This window comes from Pipra filicauda, unplaced genomic scaffold (assembly GCF_003945595.2).
Source record: "Pipra filicauda isolate LSUMZ 115617 unplaced genomic scaffold, ASM394559v2 scaffold11_size5308982_pilon, whole genome shotgun sequence".
NCBI classification, from domain to species: Eukaryota; Metazoa; Chordata; class Aves; order Passeriformes; family Pipridae; genus Pipra; species Pipra filicauda.
This window is the reverse complement of record NW_024103652.1, coordinates 5,121,818-5,128,066: the sequence shown is the minus strand read 5'-3', so window position 1 is coordinate 5,128,066 and position 6,249 is coordinate 5,121,818.

Here is a 6,249-nt window from a genome sequence, read left to right as displayed (position 1 = left end):
TGATCTTGCTCCTGAATAGAAACTCACACTGTCAAGGAACAGTACAGTTCTCTTGCAGAATAAAAGCACTTGTTGGACTCTGACAGACGAACTGAAGAAAAAGTACTTGAGGATGGGATTATGTACCTTGTCTGAGACAAGCAAAACTGTTGTCACTTGACTGTCCTCACCATGCCTTCAATGCCAGGCAATGCCAATGCTTTTGGAGAATTTCTTCCAAAGTGAGTAACCTTTGACCAGTTGCCGTAATCTCTTATAGTTGCTGTGCTGAGCATTAGAAAGACAAACTGTTCACATCGTAGAAGTGGAAGGAATGTTCTTGTCCCTTTCGACATTGTATAACTTGGAGTAAATGCAGAAGTTTTTGATGACCACCAGCGTATTTATCTGCATAGCTGGAATGGTGTAGACAACTTTAACCCGGACTAAATCCCTGGGAATGTTCACCTGAAAACAACCCATATTTCAAATATTCTGTAAACTTTTTGTGTATCTGCAATGTATAATAATCTTAGTTAGCCTGGACTTGTACTGTTCATAGTTTGTATTGCAATTGCACTAACACTCCCTTACTGAGCTCAGGACTCTGACAGAAAATGTTACTCGTCTGATACAGCTGAAAAAAGATGAAAGGGGAGAAATCTAACGCAGAAAATTGGTAGAAAAAACAAACTCTGGAGCCCAGGCTGCTCTACCGTCTACCATGTGACTAGTCCAAGGTACCTGCTTTCACTTTGCTGTTGTACTTGCCTAAAGAACTTGCACACAGTCACTAACCCCCACCTAGGAGGGACCTGCCTCCTACTACATGCTCTCTGCATGCATTTGGTGACTGGTAAACGTAACAGCCTCAAGCATTTGTACAGCACTACCCTTACATTCTCTATACTGTTCTGTTTAATATCTTTATTGATGATCTGGTGAGGGGATTGAGTGTACCATTAGCAAATTTGCAGATGACACCGAGCTGGGGGAGCGTGTTGATCTGCTGGAAGGCAGGAGGGCTCTGCAGAGGGACCTGGACAGGCTGGAGAGTTGGGCTGATTCCAACGGGATGAGGTTCAACAAGGCCAAGTGCCGGGTCCTGCACTTTGGCCACAACAACCCCCTGCAGTGCTACAGGCTGGAGAGTGGCTGGAGAGCAGCCAGGCAGAAAGGGACCTGGGAGTTTGGATTGATAGGAAGCTGAACATGAGCCAGCAGTGTGCCCAGGGGGAAAAGAAGGCCAATGGATCCTGGCCTGGATCAGGAACAGTGTGGCCAACAGGTCCAAGGAAGTGATTCTTGCCCTGTACTCAGTGCTGGTGAGGCCACACCTGGAGTGCTGTGTCCAGTTCTGGGCCCCTCAGTTCGGGAAGGACATTGAGGGGCTGGAGCAGGTCCAGAGAAGAGCAACAAGGCTGGTGAAGGGACTCGAGCACAAGTCCTATGAGGAGAGGCTGAGGGAGCTGGGGCTGTTCAGCCTGGAGAAGAGGAGGCTCAGGGGAGACCTCATCACTCTCTACAACTCCCTGACAGGAGGTTGTGGCCACGTGGGTGTCGGTCTCTTCTCCCGGGCAACCAGCAGTAGGACAAGAGGGCACGGTCTTAAGCAGTGCCTGGGGAGGTTTAGGTTGGATATTAGGAAGAAATTTTTTACAGAGAGAGTAATCAGACATTGGAATGGGCTGCTCAGGGAAGTGGTGGATTCACTGTCCCTGGAGGTTTTTAAGGTAAGACTGGATGTGGCACTTAGTGCCATGGTCTGTTAACCACAGCGGTGTTGGATCAAGTGTTAGACTTGATGATCTCAGAGGTCTTTCCTACCTGGTTGATTCTATGATTCTATGACTAGTAATCATTTGTAGTTGCCCTGACATTTGGAACTTGGTTTACCCACTTCTCATGGGCCCTGTTCCAATAGGTTCTCTCCCTTCTAAGACGTAAAGTGATGATGAATTTCTTTTTTATAGCTCACAATTCAGGAGTTACTCCACTTAAACAGCAGGGAGAAACAATAACACTTTGCTTTACTTTACATTTTTGCTGCAATGCAGGTACAACTTCACATTCAAAGTTCTTTGTAATGATGTGTGCATCATGGGTTAGGACTAGCTGGTATTTCAGAATATTTTACAAGAGCTGCATAATTTTACACATTTAGCCAAAGTGATGTGCTGTTTCCGTAAGCGAACGAAAGCATACAAACTTGAAAAATCCTGTGCCTTTTCCCTTTAAGAAACAGTAATTTTCAGGCATCAGTTAATCCCAAAGTCAGGGAGAAGAGGGAACCTTTGTGACCTACCTTTAGCAAGGCAGTTGAAATCAGTGCAGTCTCTAATCTCAAAGGCTGTCTTAATCTGGGTTGGTAGAGGCCTAGATACTTCATTAGTTATGTCTTTCTTCACCTCCATACTAGCCATAAACTAAGGAGAAGTCTCATAGTAATTAATTCAACAAATATTAACTATTTTTGCTCCGGCTGAAAACTCAAAGTCTGTAGTTCAACTTGATAAGATCCACACTGTTGTAGCTACTTCGCTTTTAGAGGAGCTGTTATGACTTACACCAGCCAAGGCATACTGTCACTTTTCCCTTTTACAGACTGCTCAGATGATATTTTACCTTGCAGTGAGGGACTTATTGCACAAAATTATGTACAAAACTTGCCGTAAACCTCTGAGCACCTGGGCCTGAGGACAGCGTTCTTCTTCCTGTATCTCTGATTCCTGATTTCTGATCAGAAAAAACATCCAGATGTGTCTTACTAACCTAGCAAAGGCTCTGCATTTATATGTGACCTTTGGAGTCCCTGTGGATAATAATAGTACTAAAATGGAGCAGTAAAGTCTTGATCTAATAACAAATAAAAGCTACCACATTAATAATGAAAGACGCAAGAACAGCAGCAGGGAGTATTTCACTTTCCTTAGGTGTCATTCATCTGTGTGCTGACACCTTGTGCTGATGTTCAATTCAATGCTTATTTAGGCCTTATTTGCCATATACCATTTTTACCCTTGGACAACTCATTCATTCACTGTAGAAAATTGTGCCAAACTCTTTTTTTCCAGAACTGAGAGGAAAGTGGAGCCAGATTCAGCGCAGAAGCTAAGAGCAGACGCTCACTATCCTGCTTCCTACTTACATGGAGATGGAGGAGGAGAAGAAAGCATCTGAAAATAAATCTCACTGATCTCTCTAAAGTATGGGAAGTGATAGAAAAACTTGTTTTCAACCTGAAATTCTTAACTTTCCAGGATTTCATTCTCTCCTGTGATTATCCATTTACATATTCATACCAGAAGAACTGCTGATGAAATAATTTCTTCAAAGTGTGAAAATTGACACCCATATGAAAGGCAAACACTTAATCCTAGCTGTAAAAAAAACGTGGCACATTATAGAAAGCATTAAAAAACACGCTTCTTGAAAAGAAGGCCAAAGTTTATACTGCCTACATCTGTATGTTTTGCTCAAAGAGCAAAGATGCAGAGAAAAGCATCAGAAATTCCTTTGCTCCACCCTAGTGGTAGACTATGTTTGTCCATAATATTTTGCTTATCTTTATACCTGAACATGACTGATTACCTGTTTTTAACTACTTTTCAATGTTTTCATTGAATATTGCCTATTTTTCAAAAAATGTTTGTACTCATACTTTGCTTTCTGATTTCTCAATTTTCCTGTAGCAAGTTAACACGTTAAATAAAAACAGCAGTCGCAATTTAAGAATATACCACTTAGTTTCTTCCAAGGCTTCCACTGACCAAACCAAAGCAGATCACTTATGATATGGCACAGTCAGGATGGATATTTCCCTGACATATTTTCCTGCCTCTGAGGGCAGATAGTAAATGTATCCCTGCCCCCTAATGAAAGCGAGAGCACAGAGCTGAATTACACGTCACATCAGGTACTGCAATACTATTTCTGTTTTTAAAAGTTGTCTTATTTTGCCTCTTTGCAAGTAGTTAAAACCATTCCATACAACTAAGCCTGCAGTAGGTTCTGCTTCAGTAATTGCACCAACCAACAGGGCTCACACTGAACACGAGGATAACATAGCGAAGGAGACAGAGGTTGGTGGGGTTTTTTACCCTATTTCTTAGCACAACATTTAGATGCCATGAGAATGGATAATCCTCTACTATTGCTCTATGTGCAAATAGTACCTCCATTGTTAATCTCTGTTTCAGTGAACAGACTTCCTTATTCAGCACAGACCTTAATCAAAAGCAGTGATTGTGTCAAGAGAAAGCTATCCAATGGGACTTACTATGAAACATTAATTTGTGTGTTATGAGCCTCTCAATGCTTCATTTCCATCAGTGAAATCATTCACTTTTCTTTTAATGCAGTTCAGCACTCCAGTGCTTAGACTTCTATGATGCCAGTGATCTGTGGTGGGAATCTGAATGGTTCATGGCTTTTCTGCCCTGTAAGCAGCCTGCAGATGGGTCCCTGGGTTTAGGCTGTGCAGAAAAGCTCTCAGCTACTCTCCTAGGAATTGCTTCCAGGCCCATCACAGCCTTGGTGCTGGAAGTGCTGGTGCCTGTGCCCAGGTTGTAATGCACTGGTGCAGAATCACTGTTAACCTAGCAATGGACTACTTTTTGAAGTTGGGTGTTCATTTCCTCTGGCCTGTAGGGTGCTTAAGGACATCAGCCTATGCAGGGATAAGGGTCACTGCCACACTGCCTTCCCTACCTGGCCTGCTGTTGTCCGAGCTATTGGCTACCCTGCACACCTTTAAAGCTTCTATCCACAATCACCTGCTTCTCTCGCCCAGTTACATCACAAGGCACACAAGCAGATTTTTAATTGTTTTACTTGCAGCATGGATTGGAAAACTCACATTCTTTCTGAAATCTGGAATTGAGTTACACATTGTAAAGTTTTGTCTGTGTAACAGGGTGATAGAGCAGGTCAGCAGCCCTCCTGGGAGAAAGCAGGGAATTGCTTTCGTACCAAAGCTGGATATAACTTTGAGGTTGCCCCTGCTCTGAGCTCCAGAATCCTCTCCTATCCTGCGTTATTCAGTGAAATAGACACCTGCAAAACCAGTGCTTTCAGCACCACTCACAGGATGTATCTTTCCATGAATCAACAGAATCCACCTTAGCTATAAACTTTATTACAGAGTAGAAGGATGAAGTCTAATGTTAACCAGGGGGAGCAAATAGGGACCTAGCACTTAACAGACCATTTTTTTATTGTTCACATATGCTTCTGCTCCTGCTTCTGTTTTCCTTATTTTGAAACACAGCAGATCCAAGTCAGTGGTTTCCTGGTCAGGGGGTGTTTGTTTCCGTCCAGCTGTACCAGAGGAAAGTAGTGATCAAGCTGGTGCAGGGGAGCTGGCTCAGCAGTCCCATAACAAGGGAAACCAAAGGGACACAGACATACTGCTGAAGACTGTGCAGGACAGCTGAAGCCAGCACAATAGCATGCCCCTTAGCACCAGCCCAAATGCTGCTCCGGAAGAAGATGGGAGGCCCTCCAGGTGTGAGGTTATATGGAGTGCCTGTCCATCTTCCCAGGATGATACTGGCCTCATCCAGGGGAGGTTGAGGTGCAGGGCTGTCTGCTGTGGAAGCTATGGGGAGGGGGCCAGCACACCACACATCATCAGAGAAGATGGGCAGGAGAACAATGGGATCGCTCCGAGGAGGTAGTTGTGCAGAGGTGAGTGCTGGAGCCCTGTGCTGTGGTGGCAGGTCCATGTGCTCTGACCTCAGTGAGAGCGTTTCGGTTCAGGCAGCACCGACAAGCAGGTCCAACCAAAATCAGCCCTGATGCGCAAACCTAGAGAACTGTGATGGGCCATTATCTTCTCAGGAACCAAGGAACCTAGGCCACAGCTCATCAGGAGGTGACAGAATCAGCCTGAGGTGGGACTAGACAAAATTACAACTCCTCTGGCTGTACTCCTGCACCTAAGCAAGTTGACTACAAATCAATCTCATTACGCTATAGACATCTGTAGCCCCACCCTGAGCCCATTGAGCTCTCCTGTACAGCTATTTTTTAATTATATTACTACTTAATTATAATTTAATAACTGTTTAATTCTAATTTTATAACCATCAATAAACCCCTTAAACTTCATGAAGATGAATTCTTGAAAGAATTCATCTGCAACAGCTAAGGACGACTAAAGGGCAAGCTTGAGTTTGTAGTAGGCAGGGACTCCCAAGGTGGGAAGGTTAGGAACTTGTGACTCCTGGCAAGAGGAGAATGGCTCCTCTTGCTCATGCAGGTATGAAC